Source organism: Rhipicephalus sanguineus, chromosome 8, assembly GCF_013339695.2.
Source record: "Rhipicephalus sanguineus isolate Rsan-2018 chromosome 8, BIME_Rsan_1.4, whole genome shotgun sequence".
NCBI classification, from domain to species: Eukaryota; Metazoa; Arthropoda; class Arachnida; order Ixodida; family Ixodidae; genus Rhipicephalus; species Rhipicephalus sanguineus.
Window position 1 is genome coordinate 111,142,869 of NC_051183.1, and position 25,541 is coordinate 111,168,409.

General features: G+C 49.9%; 1 protein-coding gene across 1 annotated transcript in view; it reads left to right on the plus strand.

Moving 5' to 3' along the window:
- The first annotated feature begins 313 nt into the window (after positions 1–313).
- The window catches only part of LOC119402307 (uncharacterized), a 68,351-nt gene continuing 43,123 nt past the window's right edge, over positions 314–25,541 (plus strand). Inside the window, exon 1 of the mRNA XM_037669459.2 lies at positions 314–441. The gene's annotated coding sequence lies outside the window, so the exon portion shown is untranslated. The remainder of the gene's footprint in view (positions 442–25,541) is intronic.

A 25,541-nucleotide genomic window follows, 5' to 3' on the forward strand; every position in this document is an offset into this window, starting at 1 on the left:
GATACTACGCCTTTGGCAACGTGTCTGTATGCGATACTGCTAAGATAGTGGCGATGGCTCGTCGAAAAAAAAAACAAGATGAAGAGGCAAAGTTCGCGCGAGTTAACCGCCCCCCATTTACAGCCTATCCTTCAGCGAAGACAGCTGCTTCGAACGATGGCATCTCAGAGCTCGCAATATACGGTCGTAGGTTTCTCTGAAGATTTAGACTGGAAGCCTTTGCATTTTGTGAAGCCCCTTCCTAAAAATAGGCTGTGCAGTCTATGCGGGCTCGTACGCAAGACAGCCGCTCTGCTCCCGTGCGGCCACAGTGCGTGTGGTCCCTGTTTCGAACGATGCGTTGTGGATGATGGGCACGCCTGTCCGATTGACGGTGAAAACTGGCCGGAAGAAGAAGTTGAATGGAGAGACTTCCCTGCAGAAAATCTGCTGAAAAGAGAGGTAAGCCAGTGCTATGCAAATTTGTATGTTTTAGCTCGATGAGAGTGAATTATGGCTGTTCTTACACACAGCAACTATTAGAATACCTTGCTCCGGTGGCGTACCCGATATACAGGAGGTGGCCCAATCATGTAGGTTTGCATGCATGGCATTGCGTCAAAAAGAAGTGCCGCAGCTCCAACGAGCCCTGTATGTTCTACACACAGCAAAGCTGCTTGGCGTATTCGTCAACTACGCAATGAGCAGATGGTTCCGATGAGACTTGTTTTTTCGGCCCTTCTGTAGTGCGTTGCGATGTTCACGATGTCGACTGTCTATTCTCACAGAACTGATCACAATTTCATTCGTTAAATAGGCTACAACGAGAAGTGAAGTGCAAATCGGAAGTGAATTGGAAGAATGTAAGCGAAAACCGGATATGACATATTAGTCCGAACGGGACCGTCAGACCGAAGTCCGTACTGGAAGTAACTTGTATTAGCAGCCAATCACTTGAAGATAGATTGTTATTCAGTAATATAGAACGCTATCTCACGCGCTGTTCCATTTGATGCGCTACGGATCTTGAAGGTAGTCCTTAACGTCACTGCTATGTACGCAACGTAGAGACTATTTGTGCATTATTTAGTGTTACTTCCTTTACAGCAATGTTACGGACTACACGAGTTGTTTCCGAGGCGGACAAAGCTGTTTTCGTAAGACGAATAGCTGTGTGGCTAACGCGAGTGTATATGAGGACTAAAAGATCCAGGTGACTTTTATCATGAGACGGTGACTACGTAACCAATGCGCCCGTTCGAAGTGGTGTGTAAGACATAAACAGTGGTTTTTCAGAGGTACAGTGCCGTACACTCTTAGCGTGAACACGGCTCAGCGTGGCTGCGCTCCGCGGAGCGTCATTGCACTCAGCGCGGCCGCGCATAAAGGCATAGCGGCGCATGCGCACAGGGACCCACGGGTTATACTTCGCGTCGTCTGCTATGCGCTGTGTCGCGCCGCTTCATAGGGACAGCCATGGCAGTGGCGCCGCTCTTGCTTGGCTGTAGTAAAGAAAGAGTGGAACGCACGTGTGCGCCTGCGCCACTGATTCGATGCGCTGCCGTGCAGGGTGCAGTGACGCTCCCGGGAGTGCGGCCACGCTGAGCCGTGTTCACCCTAAGAGTGAACGCCACTGTACTTGACGAGAATAAGCGAAATGCCTTCGTGACGGCAAAACAGCGCGAAAAGCGAAGACACGGAAAGAACCGACAGGACCAGTGCTCGGCCGTGTCTGTTCTATCTATGTCTTCGTTTTTCGCGCTGTCTTCCACTCATGAAGCCATACGAGCAAGCTTAGTTCACCCTTTTAAAGCGAAATGCCGTCTTGGCGTCACCAGCGGTTACGTGTTCGACTTGAACGCATACAAGAACACTTCTTAATGAAGTCAACACACCTGGTTCGTGTGGCCTCTTGGCGTGCCGACAAGAGGCTGTTCTCTTGTGTTACAACAAGGCGCTAAGAGAGACATTTTAGTGACACTGAAGTAAAAACCAGTCCTCTTCGTACACCATAAATATTTGCAACATTCTGGGAATAAAATCTTGTAGGAGAAGCTTAGCCTGGGAGGTTTTTAATTAATTTGTTTATTTTATTTTGTCACATGCTGCCGGCCTACATCAGAGGCCGTATGCACGAGTGGGGGCATAAATACACAACGCAAGCTCGAAGTATTGAATAGCGTTGTACATTAAAAGAAAAAAAATGAACCTGAGTAAGAATCCGGGAAGCAATGTCATTGGTAAAATATACTGAGAAAGGGAACAAATTCGAGGGCAGTAATACTTGCAACCGTAGTGCAGAAAGGCGGAAACTAAAAGTAGATGTCATTTATTTGAACAAAGCAAAGTGATAACCGATAGCGTGCGAGTACATGGCGCAAAATGCTTCAAGCGCAGTGGTGCCTACGGATATGTGCTTCTGATCGCCTGCAGAAACGAATCAATGTTGGAATGCTCTGCGGCATCAGTAGATACAGCATGCCACTCGGTGATTGTCAGAGGCAAGAAAGAGTACCTCAAAGTGTTTGTTCTGCACTTCAGCTCAGCCGCATTTTTTGTGTGAAGAAGCCGAGTAAAGCAGCGTATGGCAGGCGCTATGAAGCGGGTAGATCTACGCTTAATGTTTTGTCATAGAGCAAATAGATTTACCAATTTTTCAATAGGATGTTGCTGCCTGACATATTCACCGTTCAATGCCACCGCTATGCGAGCTTTTGTTGATTTTGCTCACAATAATTGCTTAAATATCCATAAGCATGTAAGTCTACCTTTACACTGGCACTGAAAAGGTGACAAGATTCGGGCGTTTTCTGTGTAGGATGAGCACGAGCGTACTGTATGCTACTTGACACTGCTGAGAGTATTCTTTTTACACTGTGCTTTTCTATTGAGGGTTCCGCTCCTGTGTCACCAGAAAGCGTTGCACTCATTGGCATAGCTGGGCAAGCTCACTGATGAGTCGACTCACTCAGACTGAGATCGAGCCGTGAGTCTGAGTCTAAGTGAGTCCGCCTGAGCAATATGTTGGTGAGATTGAGTCCGAGTGAGTCCGGTTGAGAAAACGTTTAGTGAATCTGAGTCCGAGTGAATGTGGTTGAGGAAAATTTCGGTGAGTGTGTCCGAGTGAGCTCTCAGAGCAAAACGTATTTGTTGAGTTAGTCAGAGTGAGTTCCAATATTTTTGCCGACCTATGGTCATTGGTTTGTTTCGGATGAGCGCGAAAGTATAACATGGTGTCATTCGTGTCGCTGTGTCGTCGTTAGACAAACATCTTACAATATGCCGTATCAGGATCAGCGTAGCGAAGCGCAAGAGCAGCCCCCGCGCTCCATCTTGCATTAATTCGGAGGTGGGGGATAAGCCGGAGATTTGAAGTGCCTAGTCTCTTAACGTGCGCTCTCTTTCCCCGCATCTTGTGGTGCAGACAGTGTTCTCTTCATTTTTCTCGTCTGGTCCGCCCTTCATCATCCCAACGTTGTGACCGCAAGCGTTTGTTTCAAAAGACGAACACGTGCTCATGTTCGCGCGTTTACGCGGAATGCCATGAAAATCTACGTAACTTCGCGAACTTGTCTTAAGCGTTGATATCCCTGTTATTGCATCAGTTATTTACATTGCGGCAATCTTATTCTAACGAACGCAGACCGCTATAAAAACTTCGCCTACGAAAGCGTATTCGAGCGCATATTCTGGTGGTCTGTTGCCAATCACGCCTTCTGCTAGTCGACTGTCGAGCGCATGCCACGCACTGTGGGAATCGATATTATGCGAAGCTGTCAGTGAGCACCTACTTTATATGTTAAGAAGCAGATCAAAGTCTTTTTTATAATCTGAGTGGTTGAGTGCATGAAACGTGCTTGCGAGGCACGTTTCACACTGTACGTGCTTGCGAGGCACGTACAGTGTGACCACTAAACGGCAGCTTATAGTCCGACGTACCGTCGGCAGGAACGTTCGATTGCAGACATATCTTGCATTGAGAAAGGTGGAAGCCAGAGAACGCTGACGTGCATAAGAATGATAAAGAGCGTTCGTTAGCAGGTCCTGGCCGGCTACAGCTATGTTACATTGGGAGTTGAAGGTATGCACAACCAACATTCATACATTGTTGCAAGGGTGGGCAGGCAACGTCAATTGCCTTTAGCCAACATTTTGCAGCACCATCATACACTCCATGACAGCCAGCGGAGTGCAGTGTTAGCCGACGCTTGCCGACAGTTAGCCAAAGTTAGGCAGCGCTAGCCGATATTAAATAGTAGTAGCCAACACTTACCGACCGCCAACGCTGGGCAGTACTAGCGAAACACCACACACAGTGCACGAACATTAACACTGTGGAGCATTACCTTACAGTTATTTAACGTTATGCTGTACTATAATCTACGTTAAGCACCAGTACACGACCGCTAGCCAAAACAACTACACACTAGCGAACACCAGCCAACAATTAGCCTCCAGCAATTAGGCTCCAGGCCAGTGTTACAAGCACTGGCCAACACTAGCGAGTAATCGGGTCACGTTATGCAGGCTTGTTGAGCAGTTCGCCGACACAAGCCACTATACACAACACTAACCAGAAGTGGCTCAAATGTTGCTGCTGGTTGTATAAAAGTAGATACGGTAGATGTCACGAAATACGGCCCATGTACGTCATGCAAATGTAGACGTCGCTACTAAATAGATGGCTTCAATATATCGACGTTTATGCAGGTTATGTCGTCCAATCAATGGGATACACGTCATGTCATTTCATGACATGTCATTCATTTTCACCTGTTCCTCATGCACGTATGCACATTCTGCTCTATATCGTACCATTGAAACAACCACGATGGCTTCAATACTTATGCATCATGTAAGCTGCGTCATTCTTGGGATAGTAGACATCACTTGTATTTCTTGAACCTTCATGTCAGGACCTGCCATTCATGCTTGTCGTACACGCACTTCGTGTGATGCACATTATTGTATATAACATAGTAATGAAACGACCGCTATGTCTTCATCATGGCACCTTGACATGTATTTCACGACATCCATAACATATAGTTATCTGTCAATAGTACTTGTCACACACGCACATGCGCTTTATTAAATGCGTAAACATTTCTGTGCTGACTCGACGAGAAAACTGCCCGTCCCTCCGCCTGTCACATAAGTCGACCTCAACGCTATAAAGAAAGAAATGAAAACTCACAGGGTCCTAGCATCTATATGCGCCTAAGACGACTCGAAAGCGAAAGCCTTCTTGGTTTTCTTCACACTCTATGTAGCGATCCTCCCCCGCTCCTCTCAGAAAGTTGCACTAAACGTGGTTTTGCAGTGCGTCCAGGATCTGAGGCATTGCAGGCTCCCTGCACCTCATCTGGCTTTGCACTGCCTGCGGTATCGGCCCACCTTTGACCAAGCGACGGTGTCACGTGATGGCGGCATGTTTTGGCGCCATGATACGTGACGTCCTGATGACGCCCCAGTTTGGCGATCTGTGACGTCATCGTCATCACGGGATGATGGTCTTTTGCATCTCTCGTTCTGACGCCGTTGCCGTGGGACACCGACGCCGAAAGTCGGTTTTCGCGTTTGATGAGGCATTTAAGGCTTCCACTTCAATAAACGAAAGTTATGTTTCACTGCAGTGCTTGGGCTTGAACTAAAGCACACATGCTTCGAAGGCATGTGTGTAACCCCTATTCTACGCTTCCAGCTTGCAAGATATGAACACGTATGACCTACATGGCTCTGTTGTACCTTCCGTGCAAAATAAGCGTAGCAAGAAATACTCTATGAAGGGTTCCTCGAATTTAGTGCAATAGGAATAAAAGGCTTCTGCACGACAAGATGTAAAGCCGAGAGGTTGGATATTACAAAGCAGGAAAATGGAAGCTGGGCGAAATTTTGACTCCTAGCACGCGTATCAGTGGTCGCGTGACGCATGTGTCTCAGACAGCGTGCAAGACACTGACGAGTGCTATACTCCGTTTCACACATCAGTGCAGCGATATGAAGGCTAACGATAGTTCTTGCAGTAGGTGGCTTCGCATTAAGAATTTTTGAATGCTTTTACCACCCACAATAGGCTTTGCTTTTCGTTTTTAGGCTGAGTGATAAAAGAAAATGCTTAGTGCTCATAAATAAACACGCCCTGTTACACGGCTGTTTTTATGCGGCTGCGTCGCTTAGCGTCTTGTTGCTTTCGCTTTTTAGTATTTGATTTGGAGCCCGTCGTTACGCGTCACGCGCAGGCGCGTGTTCCGCTCACGCGAGCGTTTATAAGGACAAAACCTGACCATGACACGAGCGGAGTTATACATTTTGCTGGCCGAACTTCTTGCATCGCTTCCACAGCGTTGCACCTGATGTCTGAAACGCAGTATGGAGAAATGAAAGACGTCATGCAGATGCCGCCCGAAAACAGCGTTCCAACATGGACGGCTCCTACCTGCAATAAAACTCCACGCGTACGTCCCAACCACACGTACGCGTTGGAACGCGTCAGCACGCAATGTTGTCCGTGAGCATCAGCCGAAGAGGTCGGATGGCGAGTTGATACGCGTCGAAGACGAGAGCTAGCGCTCTCACCTTTTTCGCGTCGTGCACCGGAAGCTCCTGCGGGCACAGCCGTATCTCCCGGGGGGCAACAAGGACGCCAGGCCCCCACCCCACCCCTTTTAACAGTGCTCACTGTCGGCTGCACACTGGGTAAACCAATAACTGAAGTGAACTTTTCCTTCCACAATGAAATGACGTAAATATATAATGGAATTTGTCCTATGCTTTTGCTGTGATTGTTTTCCTCCGTGACTCACGACCACGCACTGTAGGCTTTCTGTGGTGCAGCCCGCATATGCTTTGCATTCGCGCCTAGTGCTCTAGCATTGAAGAGGAGGAGGCTACCAGTGAGCAGGGGCTTTACAACGTTGAAAAAGTCTGTCATGCTTTGATTTCGATCTGCCTGGTCTGATGTTTGCATCATCGATGACACATATACGGGCGGAAACAAGTAAACGTTTTATGGGCCGACCAAGCTCTCCTGCTATTTCAGGAAATTCATTTTCTTCGTCGAAAAGGAATAACGTCGCCGATGCTCTATTTCCAAGCTACTGGAGTTGATGAGTATGCAGAAGTGTTGAGTGTTTAAGTCAGGCCAAATTGGACGAGCTCAAAAAATTTTTCCCTTTTGTATCCGATTAACCTGCTTGGCGTTGCTTATCATACGATAGCTTGCAGGGATCGCGCCGGCTTACAACAAATCAATGAATGAGGCAGTGGGCTCGAGCACATTGGGAAGACCAGCTGTCAAGGTTGCCCCACAACTTGGTGTACCGCACCAGAGAAATGGTCAAGGTCCACGATTTTTTTGGTCTAAGGAGACTGAATTTACAGCTGGGCTAGTTAATGTTGATTCATCTTATATTGTCTGTACAACGCAAAATACAACTGGGACGGCTAAGAAGCACACGCGCGCAGCGCTGTTTATTTTTCTCTCTCCCTCTTTCTCAGCGAGGACGAACAGTTCAACATCGTTATGCTTCAACAAAAACTATATATCATACTAATATGGTTATATTTCGCCAGCTGCTGTAAACAGTACAGCCGCCTATTTTTTTGAAATCTGAACTCGCGAGCGTCAATCGCCTAGTCAATAAGCGCCGTATGACGGAGCGCAGCGGCGAAATGAATGAGACGCGCATGCGCGCTCTGAACAGCTCGTTGGAGCTTTCGTCTGCCAGGCTACTATGCGAATCGGACCCAACCCCACCTGCCATTTTAAGTGCGAATGCACTTTATAAGCGACCCTGAATCCGCCGTCCCATAGCAACGGCGCGAGGAGCGGAGAGGAGCGTCTGTAGCAACGGCGCAGCGACGTCACGCCCCACGTGACTGCGCGCGCTTCGCCCTCCGCTCCGTGGCTGCGCGCGCCCCGCGCATTGCCTGTGGCGATGAAGGCCGCCCAGGCCGCCGGCGAGACGCCGAACGAAAGCGTGCGAAGCGAGCCGAGCACCCCGAAGCCGATCTGGCGCGGGGACGCGCGGGCCCTCGAATTCGATCGGCCGGACGCGCGCTTGAAGCGAGACTTCCTGGACCGCAGCTTCGGATATAGCTGCGCGGTGTGCGATCGACTGTGGTTCGACAACAACCTGAGCCCCATCTCGGCCGTGCGCAACGCCGCCAACAAGGTGAACGCGTTGCGGGTTCTTTGGAACGAGTTCGGAAGACAGATCATCATCATCAGTAAAAGTGCTTTGCACTTAAAAACGGCCAGACCTCCGTCCCTCCGTGGGTCGGCTGGCGCGTGCTCTCTCGCTGCCGTCTCCTTCGCTGGGCTCTGCAGTTTAGTCGCGCGCACCCCCTCATAGCATGACCCCGTGCTTCGCACTTCCTCATACTCCCCATCGGGGAAATGCGGGTTTTTTGTACTTGCTTTTTTTTGTCTTGTTGTAGGCTTGCAGTGAGATATCGTTTTTGCCTCGGGAATGTGTTGCGTGAACCGCAGGGGAAAAAATGTTGATACGCATGTGGATATAATCAGCGGGTGTATATCGCATCCCGTCCATCCCAAGGGCGACCACCTGACCTTTTTCATTATAACTTGATGGCAGCGTTCAGAAAATAAGAAAGGATGACGATAACTCTGCTCAAAAGAAGCGGCGGTCATATCCGGTTACCGGAACAACTTAGTACGCGAAAGCTGAACCGGACTGTTCTGTGCGCGCGGGCGCGTATTCTCGTTCACTTCGCAGCTGCGCTCCGTTATGCGACGCTTATCGACTCGACGGCCTACACTCGCGTGTTAAGGTTAAAAAAAGTGCGGCTGTACATTGAGAAAGAGACGCTGTCCGGCAATTCCGAAAAAGTTTCGGGCATTGTTCAGCATAGTATGCTGTTTACTGGTGTGCACAGGTGATGTTAACGCCGCGAGATTTCACAAATTTGTGACGTTGCGTATCAAGCAGGCGATTTTATGAGAAAGCGGAAATTTTTGACGAATGGCGAATAAGTAATGGCCAAAAATTCGCCATATAGAAACTAGTTTAATTTCTGATTTTTAATAGCGAGGCTGTTAAGGCGAGCAGTAATTTGTGCGAGCTACGGGCCTTGGACGTGCGGCCGACGCGAAAACAATTATCATCATAAACGGGTATGGGCCACACAAATTGGTCAAATCCCACTGCTCCCCACTGGTCCACTAAAAATGAAGAAAGCTATCGTCATCAATTTTATCAAACATTCAGGCGTATTCATCCACCCCCAAGCCCCAAATTCGACAGGGCTCATGCCGTATAATTGCAGGCGATTACAAATCTATACCTTCCCCAGCCCCGTTCATCTCAGGAGCATATACGCAGACATCTATTCAGACGATAACTGCAAATTATGCGGCTCGACTCAAACACATCTTAGGCACATTCTCTGGGAATGTGCGGTAATAGGCAAAGAAAATGGTCTCCCGAGATGAGGCTGCGGCGCGGCGAACGGCCGCGCTGCGCAGTTCAAACTTCAAAGATCAACTGTGAGCCAACCGCAAGCCCTTGAGGCGGCGGGGCGACAGGGGTCTCCGGTCCTCCTCGGGGGCGGCCTAGGCCCAGGCCACGAATTTGATGGAGTTGTTAATAAATTTGTTGCCACCAGCAAATTAGTATGTGGGTATGATCTTCATAAACGGGCATGTGCCACAGAAAGTGAGTAAATGCCACTGCTCGCCACTGGTCGACTAAAAATGAAAAACTATCCTGACCAGACGGGCATGCGGAAAGAAGCCAAGCCAAAGAGTGAACTCGACAAGCTGCCGTCCCGCTATACCGAGAACCTAGGTACAACTAGAATAAGCAGCCCGTAGATGTTGGATAGATGGGTTCCAGCGCGAGGTTCTCTCTGAAGTTTGGGCATCCACATTGTGTCTGTGAATGCAGTTTACTTCGAACTTCTGTGCGCTGAGAATCAATGTAGAAAGAACCTAGCATCACCTAAATAAAGCCTAGCAAAGACCAACAAGCATTCATTATAAAAACAGCAGAGCAACACGATAACAGAATGAAAGAAACAACGGGACATTGCTGCGCTGTTTTTATACTGAACCCCAAACCAACTTGCTCAAATTTCCGTTCTCTTAGACCAATAGGCAACCTAGAAACAAGCTGCATCACCTAGCTGAGGCCAAGAAACAACCTAGAAGCAACAAGATCAGTCTTCAGACTTCATCCAGCTGCGCTGTTTCAAGACTTGCTCGGCTTATTGCAAGCTTTACCATTCTTTTGCGTAATCGTGCATGAAGTGGTCATTACGCGATGGATCATTTTCATGCATCGCGTTAGGAGCAGGTGCTGTGTGCACGACGGAGAATATTTCAACCAATCAAAAAAGATAACGACCAATGCGGAGGAAACAATGCGGGGTAGGTTAGCGCCATAATCCTCGACATTTTTCCAAGTAACACTTGTGCTTACACCATTTGCACAGGCGCACTTACTGGAGGGGCAACAGGTCCTTCCAAGCAATGTTACAAATACAAATACGATAAGCATGAAGCATGTACTACGCCTCTAATACCACAAATTCTTACATTTTAAAAGATAACTTGTGGTTGACAAGTTAACAATAATAGTAATACAATGACAGCACTATAGCAATAATAATAATAATAATAATAATAATAATAATAATAATACCAACGCGCTAGAAACACTATTTCGACCGGGAGCTAACAACGCAAAATATTATATTCGCAAAATAATATGATCAACGCAACGCAAAATAATATGTTCAAGAAAGTGCAGTATTAATAACGGAAAAGAGCTGCAGTCATTGCTACCTCATTAAAATGCAGTTAATACTGAGCAGCTTTTAGACAATAACGAAATTTCATTGAAACATATCTGCACTACTGGGACGGCCCCAACCATGTAGTGGTATTCATGCATAATTTTTTTGGGTTAATGTGTAAAAAAGTGATGCTTGTAATATTTTTAAGTGCATAACACGCGTATGCATGGTTGTCCCAGTGTACGCTGCGTAAAACTGACTGTACTTCTTCTATATTGTTATTAAGTGCTAGGGAAATTGTCTCTGTGCATATGAAACCTCCGATCAAACTGAAATTGAATGAAGTTCTCTCTCTATATATATATATATATGTGTGTGTGTGTGTGACGATATGAATGGGAGACATGCTGTGGCTCAGACGCCATACTTTTATTCCATTGCACGCGCCACTTCATCCTCGGCTTCTCCTACCATGGCTTCATACGTCACATGACTCCCCCTCCCCCCGAAAGAAGGCGTGAGTTACAAAGAACGAGAAATGAACAAAGAGAGGCTTAGAAATGACAAATGTCAAAATAGACAAATCGTTCCATGTCCCAATGAAGTTCCGTAAACTCGCAAAAATTTCAGGGGAGTGTGCAGCACTCCGCTGATGTCGAGAAGAGCTCTGGTGGGCGAGGCTGGCTGTTGCGTTCTGGAAGACACAAGCATGTCTTGCACGTGGACACTGATGACAACACAGTTGTTAGACATGTCCCGGATGAATCGAATTGGAACACTTTGGAGGGCCGGCGGCTCGGATGTCGTGGGCGTCGGCTTGTCGTGACCGTTACACATGTGGTGCTTCTACTTATTCTATCCGTTGAATGAGGTTGATGGGGCGATGGCTGTGTTCTTACAGAAGAAAAGTGTTTGGTTTGGTGCCGGTTTTGTCGTTTGCTGTAGTGTTGCCTCAGATGGTTGATTCGTAGGCACAGTCTTGATACCTGACATTGATGGCGTCTCTGACGACGTTAGTTGTCTTGAATTTGTTGGCTTCTTTGTCTTTAGCGAGGCAACTTGAATTTGTCTTCGCTTCAGTTCGCTCGTTTTCAAACGTCTTTCCGATTGTGCTTCTGATATTTGTAGTTGTCCTTGCCGCAGTGCCTGTTGCTCTCGCTTATTTTAGTCGATTTGCTTGGGTAGGCCTTGCTGTTGTTGCTGCAGAAATTGCTGGGGCGGCAGCCCTTTTGGAGCATGACGCTGATTTTCTTGGCAACTTGATGTAGTGTGCACTTGGTAGCAGGTGCAATGCTTTTCAGGCCGTGAAGTTGGTGTGAGCTCTGAGACTACTGCAACGCCGTTAATTACAGACGCTTGTGGCAGACGTTGTTGTGGGAGTTGATGAGGTGTACTTACCTTGGCAACTTGAGTCTGAGTTTCTTTGCAATTTGATGTCGTGTCTAGTAGGTAGCTGGTGCATGATGTGCTGTTTTCTTGCTTGTCGGGCAGCGGAGGCTTGGCCAATTGCGGATTTGTGTCGCTTTGCGGAACCGCTGAGTTAAATCCTCCTGAATCATGGCCTCTTACGGAATGGCAGTGGCTTGGCAGGGTATTTTCCTGATATTCCACCTGGTCTGTAGCGTACGTAGCGATATCATGAGGCATGCGATGAGAGTTAGGAACACCAGTAGAGCTCCTGGACGCAAAACCAGGGGGTGGCCCACGAATGCAAGACGAGCAATCAAGCAATCTGGGTGGTTGCATATTGCCACGGGCGTTTCTTTATCACTTTTGCTGTATTCGGTTTTCGGCCACAAAGATTGTCAGCAACGCTCAGCGCGAACCGCGCCTTATTGTTTGAGAACCTTCGCGATCATTGTAGATCAATTTGTTAAGATTGCGCGCAAGACGCGCACACTCGAGCTTGTTCTAGAATTTGCAGGACAGCCAGCGATAACGCTGGAATATTCGACGGCACATGTTTAAATGCCGACGCGCTTCACCGCTTGTCAGTTCATCGACGGTCGACGCTCTGTTCGCCGCTATCAGTTTATTGTTGTAGCTTTCAGTTGCCCGGCCACCAGTTCGGCCTAATAAAGAGTTTAATCTCGGACGAGCTGACCGCTGCCTTCGTCGACGTCATGACCACGTGACATCTGGTGGAGGTGCTGCTGCTTCCATGATCCGGACGCCCCCGCGAAGCGCTGACCCAAGCCCAAGCAGCGAGGAGGACGACGGCAAAGAAAACCCGGATCGTCGAACACGGCGCAGGCAGAAGGGACTGCAGCCAGAGCACGGGCTCCTTCCCGAACAAGCCAGGCAGCCCCAGGTCCCAACACCGACCGCATCGACGATGACCGACCCCGTGCAGCCTGCGCCGATCTTACTCCAGCAGCCCAAGGAGCCGCCAACCTTCCGCGGGTCGTCATTCGAAGACCCGGAAACCTGGCTCGAGACTTTCGAAAGGGTTTCAACATTCAACACCTGGGACTCCGACGACAAGCTGCGCCACGTTTACTTTTACCTTGTAGATGCAGCAAGGACCTGGTTCGAGAATCGGGAGTCCACTCTTCGAAATTGGGACGCCTTTCGAAGCGCTTTCCTGCAGACGTTTCCAAGCGTCGTCAGAAAAGAAAGGGCCGCAGCCTTGCCAGAGACGCGGGTCCAACTTCCAAATGAAAGCGTTGCCATATTTGGAGAGGAAATGACCAGACTGTTCCGTCACGCTGACCCAGCCATGCCCGAGGACAAGAAAGTCAGGTTGCTCATGCGAGGGGTAAAGCAAGAGCTCTTCGCTGGGCTGATGCGGAACCCACCCTCGACAGTTCAAGAATTCATCTCTGAGGCGACGACGATTGAGAAGACGCTCGAAATGCGCAACCGCCAGTATAATCGCCGATCGATTAAACACAGCCCAGCTGTTCCTGCCGTTGGCTCCGACGACCTGCGTGAAGCGATCCGAGCGATCGTGCGGGAAAAACTGCGCATGCTATTACCATTACCACAGCCTGAAGTTGCCTCGATTGCTGACATCGTCCGAGAGGAAGTCCAGCAGTCTCTGGGCACCCCCGAGTCAGCGCAGCCGCAGCTGCAAGCAGTGAGCTATGCTGCTGCAGCCCGACGCACCGCCCCCCCTCCTCGCCCACGTCAAGACGCCGCGCCGCCCCTGCAGTTCCGCCGCCAGGCACCACCGCCGCAGCCACCGACGTCATACCGCCCGCCAGCCGGCGAGCGATACACGCCGAGGAAGACCGACGTTTGGCGCGCCCCTGACAACCGCCCGCTTTGCTACCACTGCGGGGAGGCCGGCCACACGTACCGCCGCTGTCAGTATCGACAGATGGGGCTTCGAGGATTCGAAGTCAACGCGCCGCGCCCGCAGCCAGGCGAGCGGCCTCGGGACATCGACGACTACCTCACCGGGACACACTGGCCATAACGACCACCTTCCCGCTCGCAGTCGCCCGGCCGCTACATGTCTCCGCACCGCCGGCAGTACACTGGCCCAAACGGGGGCCGGTCACCTAGCCCGTATCCGGAAAACTAAGGGCAGCAACCGATGGAGACGCGGTTGCTGTACGACGAAATACCGAAGATCCTCCGCCGCCGACGACAGCGCCGCAACGAAATCTAAAGAACACGCCGCAAGACGAACGAAGCACTGACGTCGAAACTTCACGGCCTGAGGAAGAACTGACGACGCCACGTCGAAGCAGCGGAACAAACCGACGCAGCCGTGACCCGACGCCGCGACCAACCGCAACGCAAGACGACAAACTAGCGACCTCGAAGTTCTCATTGACAGCCACAGCGTCACCGCTCTCGTCGACACTGGAGCCGACTATTGCGTCATCAGTGGGCCTTTCGCTGCGAAATTGAAGAAAGTTAGGACTGCCTAGGAAGTCCCCGAAATCCGTACCGCTGGAGGCCATCTAATAACGCCGTCTGGAATCTGCACAGCAAGAGTAACAATCAATAATCGCACGTATCCTGCGGATTTCGTAATCTTGCAACACTGCTCCAGGGACGTCATACTTGGCATGGATTTCTTAAACCATCATGGCGCCGTCATTAACATAAGAAACGAGTCGATAACCCTATCGTCGGACAACGACACCGCCGGATACGAAACCATGTCACCATGCCCTGAACGTGCTCGAGGATCAAGTCACCATACCGCCTCGTTCCAGCGTCATAATTCCCGTCAGCACCGAAAAAGCTGAAGACCTCGAAGGTGTCATCGAGAACGATCAGCGCTTGCTACTAGACCGCGACATTTGCCTTGCAAGGGTCATTGCTCGGTTGTATGAAGGAAAAGGAAGCGTGATGCTAACGAACTTCAGCCAAGAATAGACACCTGAGCAGGGGCACGACGATTGCATACATCGAAGAAATCTTGCCCGTCAGCGATGCGTTTGCCTTTTCAGATTACGACGAAGCTACGACGACTACCCCAACAGCTGAGCCACCCTTCGACGTAAACCCAAGTCTTCCCGCTCGCCAACAGCAACAGCTTCGATGCCTTCTGCAGAAAAAGGACTGTTTCTCGTCGTCATCGCGGGTCCGACAAACGCCCCTTGCTAAGCACCGCATTATAACAGAAGAAAATGCTCGACCACTCCGTCAGAGTCCCTACCGGGTTTCGACGCGGGAACGGGAGGCCGTGAAGAAACAGGTCGACGAAATGCTACGCGACGACATCATCCAGCCGTCGAAGAGCCCGTGGGCATCCCCCGTGGTGCTAGTGAAGAAGGATGGGACTCTCCGTTTTTGCGTCGATTATCGTCGCCTGAACAAAGTCACGAAGAACGACGTGTATCCCCTTCCCCGGATAGACGACACCCTGGATCGATTACACAACGCAAAGTACTTTTCATCGATGGACCTCAAGACCGGTTACTGGCAAATAAAAGTCGACGAGAGAGACCGAGAAAAGACTGCCTTCATAACGCCAGACGGCCTGTTTGTGTTCAAGGTCATGCCTTTTGGTCTTTGCTCGGCACCTGCGACTTTTCAACGGGTTATGGAAACAGTAATGGCCGGCTTGAAGTGGCAGACATGCCTCGTGTACTTGGACGACGTCGTTGTGTTTTCCTCAAACTTCGATGGACACCTTCGGCGCCTTGAAGCTGTACTTCAAGCAATCAAGACATCTGGACTCACTTTGAATCCTGAAAAGTGCCGCTTCGCGTACGAGGAGCTCTTGTTCTTGGGTCATGTGATCAGCAAGGATGGTGTTCGCCCGGACCCGCGGAAAACAGCTGCCATCGCTGACTTCCCGACGCCCACCCACAAGAAGGCCGTACGCCGTTTTCTCGGCTTGTGCGCCTATTACAGACGTTTCGTCAAGGAATTTTCACGGATCGCCGAGCCACTGACGCAACTCACGAAGGCCGACGTCGAATTCAGGTGGGAAACGTCGAAAGTTCAGGCATTTCAACAACTGAAACGACGCCTGCAGACGCATCCGATACTTGCGCATTTCGAGGAGCACGCCAATACGGAAATCCACACCGACGCAAGCAGCGTAGGACTCGGCGCCGTCCTTGTGCAGAAGACCGACGGATTGGAAAGGGTCATCAGTTATGCTAGCCGGTCGCTATCGAAGGCAGAAGTCAACTATTCCACAACAGAAAAGGAGTGCCTGGCCATCATCTGGGATACATCGAAGTTTCGCCCCTACATCTACGGCCAGCCCTTCAAAGTTGTGAGCGACCACCACGCCTTGTGTTGGCTAGCCAACTTGAAGGACCCTTCAGGTCGCCTCGCACGGTGGAGCCTAAGACTTCAAGAATTCGACATTACCGTCGTTTACAAGTCCGGAAGAAAACACTCCGACGCCGACTGCTTGTCTCGTGCCCCCGTCGACGCACCGCCGCAGGACGACCACGATGATGACTGCTTCTTGGGAACCATAAGTGCCGACGACTTCGCTGAAGGACAGCAAGCCGATGCCGAACTCATGGGCCTTGTGGAATACCTCAAGGGCAGGACCGCCGTTGTTCCAAAAGTATTCAGGCGGGGATTGGCGTCATTTCGCATGAAAAACGACGTCCTCGTAGAGAAGAACTTCTTTCCGGCCCGGGCCGACTACCTCATCGTTGTACCTTCGGCACTGCGACCAGAGGTTCTGCAGGCCCTGCACGACGACCCGACGGCTGGTCACCTCGGCTTTTCCCGCACGCCCGCGAGGATACAGGAAAAATACTACTGACCACGCCTTCCTGCCGACGTCGCCCACTACGTTAAGACTTGCCGAGATTGCCAGCGACGGAAGACACCGCCGACTAGTCCAGCGGGACTTCTGCAGCCAATCGAACCACCACACCGGCCGTTCCAGAAAATCGGGATGGACCTACTGGGGCCGTTCCCGACGTCGACTTCCGGCAACAAGTGGATCGTAGTAGCAACTGACTACCTCACCCGCTACGCCGAGACAAAGGCCTTGCCCAAAGGCAGTGCCGCCGAGGTAGCCAAGTTCTTCGTGGAGCATATCGTCTTGCGTCATGGCGCCCCAGACGTCCTCATAACAGACAGAGGTACCGCCTTTACTGCGGACCTAACTCAGGCGATCTTCAAATACAGCGAGACGAGCCACCGCCGCACCACCGCCTACCACCCACAGACCAATGGCCTCACAGAGCGTCTAAATAAGACCATCGCCGACATGCTGGCCATGTACGTCGACGTTGAGGACAAGACGTGGGACGCCGTCCTTCCGTACGTGACCTTCGCTTACAACACGGCCGTCCAAGAAACGACGCAGATGACGCCGTACAAGTTGGTCTACGGAAGAAGCCCGGCGACGACTCTCGACGCCATGTTACCAAACGTGACCGACGAGGAAAACATCGACGTGACCACCTACCTACAGCGCGCCGAAGAAGCGCGACAGCTCGCCAGCCTACGAATCAAGAACCAGCAGACGACTGAAAGCCGCCGCTACAACCTTCGACGACGCCACATGGAATACCATCCCGGTGACCGTGTATGGGTATGGACGCCAATACGCCGACGGGGACTCGGTGAGAAGCTTCTTCGACGATACTTCGGACCGTACAGGGTACTTCGACGCCTCGGCGCATTTGACTACGAGGTTGTCCCTGACGGCATTACGAACTCTCAGCGGCGCCGTGCACGACCTGAAGTCGTCCATGTCGTGCGCCTCAAACCATATTACGGACGTTAGCGAATCTGAGGACTGTCATTTTGCTTTATCATTGTGCTTTCTTTCTTGTGCTTATTGTTCATTGTACTTTGTTGCTTTATTCTTGTTATTTATTGTTGCATGCATTGGCCTGTTCTGTTTTAAGCATCGGGACGATGCTTTTTCAGAGGGAGGCATTGCCACGTGCGTTTCTTTATCACTTTTGCGGTATTCGGTTTTCGGCCACAAAGACTGTCAGCGACGCTCAGCGCGAACCGCGCCTCATTGTTCGAGAACCTTCGCGACCATTGTAGATCGTTTTAAGATTGCGCGCAAGACGCGAACACTCGAGCTTATTCTAGAATTTGCAGGACAGCCAGCGATAACGCTGGGATATTCGACGGCACATGTTTAAATGCCGACGCGCTTCACCGCTTGTCAGTTCATCGACGGTCGACGCTCTGTTCGCCGCTATCAGTTTATTGCTGTAGCTTTCAGTTGCCCGGCCACAAGTTCGGCCTATTAAAGAGTTTCATCTCGGACGAGCTCCCCGCAGGGGCGTCTGCGCAAGTAGGCGTTTGGTGTGTAGCGACACCACGGACCCGAGCTAACGGGGGGTTTCGACCCCTCCCACGCCTAGCCGTGCGTGGCTTTGCCGTGTCCGGGGAAAAGGGGATCCTGGGGGTTGAGCCGACGCTGGGTGATTGGACCTTTAAGGCCCCCCGGCAGAGGTAACACACCCCTTTGGCCCCGGCTTCACGTAGACGGCACCCCTGGGCTGACCCACCCAGGGGAAACCGGCAGTCGCCTTTTCCTGTCTCTCTCTCTCTCGCCTCATCTTCGTCTTTCTCTCTCACTTTTAAACTTTCCTGTCTACTTCTCCCTTCTCGTTACTTCCGATTTTTCCTGGCGGCAAGGGTTAACCGTGTGTGGCTCCCAACCTTGGGTAGACCATATTAGGTTATAGTGACGGCGTACTGCTGGCGTTGCGCAGACTTTTCGTATGTTCTGCCACGTCCCCCTGTTGGGCTCCGTGGTGGGTGGTAGGCGCCGTTGCCGAACAAGCGACTTTTTCCATGGGACCCTCGAACCCCTCTTCCACCGATCGTGCCCCAAAAAGGGTACGCACCCGATGCATCCCAATTCTTCTGGCCCAAAAACATGACCAATTTTCCGAAATACCACGTGGTTCACTGTGAACAAACATCTGAAAAAGCTAGAGCCATTTCACCTTTTCTTGTTGCTAAGTGCTTGAAAGACACCATAGGAACGGGATATAAGGCCACAAGGATGGCAAGCGGGGACCTACCTCCTCGAATTAAAAGACAAGGAACAGTACATTAATTGTCACATCTAGTCGCGTTTGGAAACATCCCCGTCTCTGTGAGCGCGCACAGGACCATGAACACTGTCAAAGGTGTAGTGTCCGATGAGGACCTCATTGGCCTCAGCGAGAAGAACTACTAGATGGATGGAAAGATTCAAATGTCACTCCTGTCCAAAGGATCAAGATAAGGCGCGACAACACCGAAATACTGACCAAGCATTTGATACTTACTTTTGCCTCAGCACACTACCCGAAAACATTGAAACCGGCTACGTCAAGCTTGCTGTACGACCTTTCATACCAAACCGCGGCGATGCTTTAAATGTCAAAGATTTGGTCACGCGTCTCAAAGCTGCCGAGGGCAGCTCACCTGTGCAAAATGCGGAACGACGGGTCATTCTGTTGATGACTGCGCTGGTGATGGGACTCCACTGCGCGAACTGTGAAGGTGATCACCCTGCGTACTCCAGGGCCTGCCCGGCCTGGAAGAAAGAGAAAGAAATACTCACGATAAAAGTAAAAGAAAACATAACGTTCCGAGAAGCACGACAGCGAGTTTCATCGTCATTTCCAGCAAGAACATTTTTGCCGAAGTGGTGCGACGGGGGGCAGCACCACAACGGCCCTATCGCGTTTGCCCGGACCACTCGCAGCGTGCCGAGGCAAACGCCACCCGCCCCCATGGTGGGAGCAGCGAAGGCTGCCCCGCCTACTCTGAATCTGACCACACCGGCGGCCCATACAAGCTCCGGCACCGTAGAGGCCAAGGAGAGCACATCGCCCTCCCGGCTCGGTGGCGTCAAGACTTCGTCCACACCAGGCGAAGTCCCCACCTGCCAAGCCAGAGATCCCGGCGACTCCAGGGTCGTCGGGTCTCACGACCACGCCTCGCCAGGCGAGGTCGGACAAACAAGCCAGTAGCCTCGCATACGCGGGCGTCCAGTGCCTCAAACGATGCAATGGACACAACTCCGGTGCCCTCTGGTACCGAAAGAGCGGCGTAGCTCCCTGGAGCGCGCTAAGAAAACCAAAAAGCCGATAATGGGGCCCGACGACGGCCCTGCTGCTGAGCTCTAAATTTCGACCTAAACAACACCACTTCCTTCTCGTACACACAGCACTACCTGACATCCAATATGGAAGCACAAATTATACAATGGAACGTGAGAGGACTGCTTAGAAATCTCGACGATGTCCAAGAACTCTTACACAACATACACCAAAGTGCTGTGTGTACAAGAAACACACTTAAAATCCAAACACACGGAACTTTCTACGCAGCTACATTATTTTCCGGAAGGACCGGGATGATGCCATCGCGCCATCCGGGGGTTGTAGCGGTTATAGTTAATCAAGGAGTAGCATGCACACATTTACCTCTTCGAACTTCCCTTGAGGCAGGGGCTGTTCGAGCGGTTCTTTTGAACAAACTCGTCACCATTTGCTCTCTATATATACTCACATTACCAGCTGCAAAAACATGAATTTCAGTCTTTAATAGATGAGCTCCCTGAACCTTACCTTGTACTTGGGGACTTAATGCGCATAGCTGTCTATGGGGTGACTCCCGCTGCGATGCCGCGAGGTCGTCTAATTGAACAGTTCCTTTTCTCTTCTGGCACGTGTCTCTTGAATAAAAAAGAGCCACATACTATAGTCTTGCGAACAATACCTACTCGTCCATAGACCTCAGCATCACATCTCCATCACTTGTACCTCTACTCAAATGGAAGTCGTTAATAACCCTTATGGAAGCGACCACTTTCCAATAGTTCTGAGCACACCGGATAGCGAATGAATGTCCTCCACAGGTTCCCAATGGCAAATCGACAAAGCAGATTGGGAACAGTTTCATAAAATGCTCTCTTAAGTTGGACCGACATGTGTGCTTTAAGCGTGGATGAAGCTGCAGAATACTTTACTGCTTTTTTGATTGATGTAGCAAATAAGTGCATCCCACAAACATCTGGAACTGCCCGGGAAAAGACGTGTGCCGTGGTGGAACACTGAGTGTAGAAATGCGCGCAAAAAGCAAAATAAAGCATGGAGGCCTGCTTCGGGAATCTCCCACAGCCGAGAATCTGGACAGTTTTAAGAATATAAAGTCCCAAGGCAGGAGAACGCGCCGACAGGCAAGAAGGGAAAGTTGGCAGAAGTTTTTATCGGGCATTAATTCATATACACAGGAGGCCAAAGTCTGGAACATGGTTAGCAGGGTAGCAGGCAGACAAGCACATTCACTTCCTCTAGTAAACACACAAGGCGACAGCTTGGAAGACCAGGCGAACTTCCTAGGTTCACACTTCGAACAGGTGTCGAGCTCGTCGCACTATAGTGGAAGCTTTCCAAAGATACAAAACAAGAATCGAAAAACAGAAACTAGAGCGCAAGTCTACAAAACACGAAGCATACAATGAACCTTTCTGCATTGCTGAGCTACAAGCATCGCTTAATTGCTGCAATAATTCAGCCCCAGGCTCCGACCGTGTTGTATATGAAATGTTGAAACACCTGCATCCGAAACACAAAAAACCCTCCTCTCCCTATTAATGCTGTTTGGTTTTTCCGGTGAGATCCCTCGGCCTGGAAAGAAGCCATTATTATTCCTATTTTAAAACCGGGCAAGGACCCATCCTCCGTTGCGAGCTACCGGCCCATTGCACTGACAAGCTGCCTGTGTAAACTTTTTGAAAAGATGATAACCGCCGACTGATACATTTCCTCGAAGCAAACAAATCACTTGACCCATACCAGTGCGGTTTTCGAGAGGGTAGATCTACCTCTGACCACCTTATCCGTATCGAGGCACAAATTCGCGACGCTTTTGTTCACAAGCAATTCTTTCTTTCGGTGTTCCTCGATATGGAAAAGGCCTACGACACCACATGGCGCTTTGGAATATTAAGAGACCTATCCCACTTAGGTGTCCGAGGAAAGATGTTGACTATAATCGAAAGCTATTTGTCCAATCGCACGTTCCGTGTTCGAGTGGGTAATGTCTTGTCCCGAATATTTGTCCAGGAAACTGGAGTGCCGCAAGGTGGTGTCCTGAGTTGCACACTGTTTATTATAAAAATGAATTCCCTACGTCTGTGTATTCCACGGAATATGTTTTTATTGCACATATGTCGACGACGTGCAGATCGGTTATAAATCTTGCAACCAGTCAATGTGCGAGCGGCAGGTGCAACTTGGTTTAAACAAGGTAACCAAATGGGCAGATGAGAAACGGGTTCAGCCTTAACCCGCAAAAAAGTATTTGCGTATTATTCTCAAGAAAGAGAGGCCTACATCCCGATCCAGACATTGATCTGCATGGTCAGCGGCTACCTGTGAAAACGGAGTATAAATTCCTCGGCGTAATTCTAGACACGAAACTAAACTTCATATCACACATAAAGTATATAAAGAACAAGTGCTTAAAAACTATGAATATTTTAAAGGTATTGTCACGCACTACGTGGGGTAGTGACAAGAAGGTCTGATGAATCTTTATAAAAGCCTCATACGCACGCGCCTAGATTATGGGGCGATAATATATCAGTCTGCGACACAAGCGCGCTGAAGATGCTTGACCCTGTCCACCACTCGGGTATTCGTCTTTCTACGGGTGCTTTTCGCACCAGCCTCCGTGGAAAGCCTCTACGTCGAATCGAACGAGTGGTCGCTCCACCTGCAGCGATCCTACATGTCGTTTCTATACTATCTCAAAGTGAACGCAGACAAGGAACACCCCTCACACCCTACAATAAATGATTTATCCAGTTCTGCCCTTTTCGACCAACGTCCCTCGGTGCGACAGCCCTACTCACTTCGTGTGAGGGCTTAGCTGAGGAAACGGGTGTGCCACTTTTCGAACACTGTCTATTGGCTCCCGCTGCACAAACCTACCGCCGTGGCGGTGGCAGCTTATAGACTGCGATCTTTCCTTCATGGAAGTAACGAAACACGCGCCTATTGCACATATCCGTACATACTTCCTTGAACTACAACACAAATACACTTGTGCAGAATTCTTTACAGACGCCTCAAAGTCCGATACATCTGTGTCTTACGCAGCCGTTGGGCCATCCTTTATGGATTCCGGTATTCTACACCCCTGAATCAAGTATCTTCACGGCAGAAGCTTACGCGATACTTGCGGCCGTTAAACACATTCATCAATTAAACTACAAAAGGCAGTTATTTACACAGATTCGCTAAGCGTGGTAAAAGCTTTAAAAACTCTGAAAAGACACAAAAACCCCATCTTGTCTCGCTGTATTCTCTTTTAAGCACGATCTACGCACTTGAACAACATGGTCGTAGTGTGCTGGGTGCCAGGGCACCGCGAGATTCAAGGCAACGTGTTAGCGGACCAGCTAGCAGCATCTGCCCACGAAAACAGTCACAATACATCCTTAGCTATTCCCCCCATTAGACCTAAAACACTTCCTGAAAAGAAAGCTCAGAGCCTTTTGGCAGACCACATGGGATACGCATACACGAAATAAGCTACACGTTGTCAAACCGCATCTGGGTAATTGGCCGCCAGTATCGAAATCACGCCACACAGAAGTTACACTCTGCAGACTTAGGATTGGTCACACATACAGTACACACACACACCTTCTGTCCGGTGGCGAGCCACCTTTGTGTGATAGATGTGGCCAGCCACTCACTGTCCTTCACATCCTTATCCAGTGCAAGGAACTCGACGGTATCAGAAAAAAGCACTTTTCATTTCCCTACCAACAGCAATTTCCACTTCATCCTTCAATGTTCATAGGTAGGGACCCGCTTTTTACATACCAGTCATTGTCTGCATTTTTAAACGATGTACATAGTTTTCATGTCATATATCAAGGTGATCCGTAGCACGGCCTCTAAACAGAGGTCGCTGCTGCGGTGAATACGTTAAAGATAGCACTTGCCTCGCGGCCCTTGGACTAAAGGGCATTGACGAGGCAGTGGTGCTGATGTCATATCTTCATAGTTTTATTCTTGCGACCACTTGTCATTAATTCCACTGCACATATTTCACGTCACTCTCATGATTTTAATATATATATATATATGTTTACCCGCCTTTAGCGCGAGGAATTTTAAGGCCCCTTTACAGCTACTTACCGCAACCATTGCTCACATCCTTTGTCTCATGAACTGGCGCTCTTTGGCCATCAATTGGCCCTTGCGCCATTAAACACCACATATCATCATCATCATCATCATCATCTCGGACGAGCTGACTGCTGCCTTCGTCGACGGCACGACCACGTGACAATATTGATGTTATTTTTGTAGTGCATTGAAGAGGTAGGCGATGGCGATCTTTGGGCACATGAGAAGCCTAGAGGAAGGTCCGGTCTCGTAGGAAAACTGCCGTGATGTCTTTCCATGAGCTGAGACTTTGCTTTGTCTCTTGGAAACTGTGCATTCATGCTCGTCGTTTGAATGCGCTCCGTATATTCGGAAGGTTCATGAGACGGGGCAATCATCGAGGGCTTTCAATTATGAGGCCACATTTGGCAAAGATGCCTGGGACGCGAAGACTGCTGCATACCGATATAACCGAGTTGAAATTTCTCCTCATAGGGCATTGTAGACGAGTCTTCATAGTATTCTTTAAAACGAATGGTCATTTCTTCTTTGATTTTTTTCGAAGATTCTTCGTTTTGAAAGATGTGTGTGAGGTAAAACTTGAAATTCTCACCGGTGACGTAGTCGTTAAAGTTGGCGACCATGTCCCGTTCCGTCCATGATGCAGCAGTAGCGTGGGGTTCGAAGAGGTTGATCCAGTCCTGTACGACTCCATCATCCGCTGATCCGGCGTACTGTGGGATGGCAAGGTCTGTCGGCGATGCTGCCTGGGTGATGGTCGTTGTGTGCAGCTAGGACCTGCTTCGTCAGTCCATGTGTGGTCAGGACGTCTTGTTACTGCTCGTCGATGATGTGCAGCTAACGACGTGGCTGCCAGGTCTTCATCCTGTCGACTTGTGTGACGCTATGAATGGGAGACATGCTGTGGCTCAGACGCCATACTTTTATTCCACTGCACGCGCCACTTCATCCTCGGCTTCTCCTACCATGGCTTCATACGCCACATGTATATATATAGATATATGCTGCAACGCATGGCGGTCCAGCCCAACGTTTGGTTGCAGGGGTGTAGGCAGAAATTTTTTTCGAGAGGTGTGGGGGTCACCTCCTTAATCTGAAGTGGGGGCCGGGTAGGCAGATGTGGTCGAGTGCCATTTTGTGCTCTGCATGTCATGTAAAAAAATCAGGGGACATGGGCCCGGTGTGATATATATATATATATATATATATATATATATATATATATATATATATATATACACACGC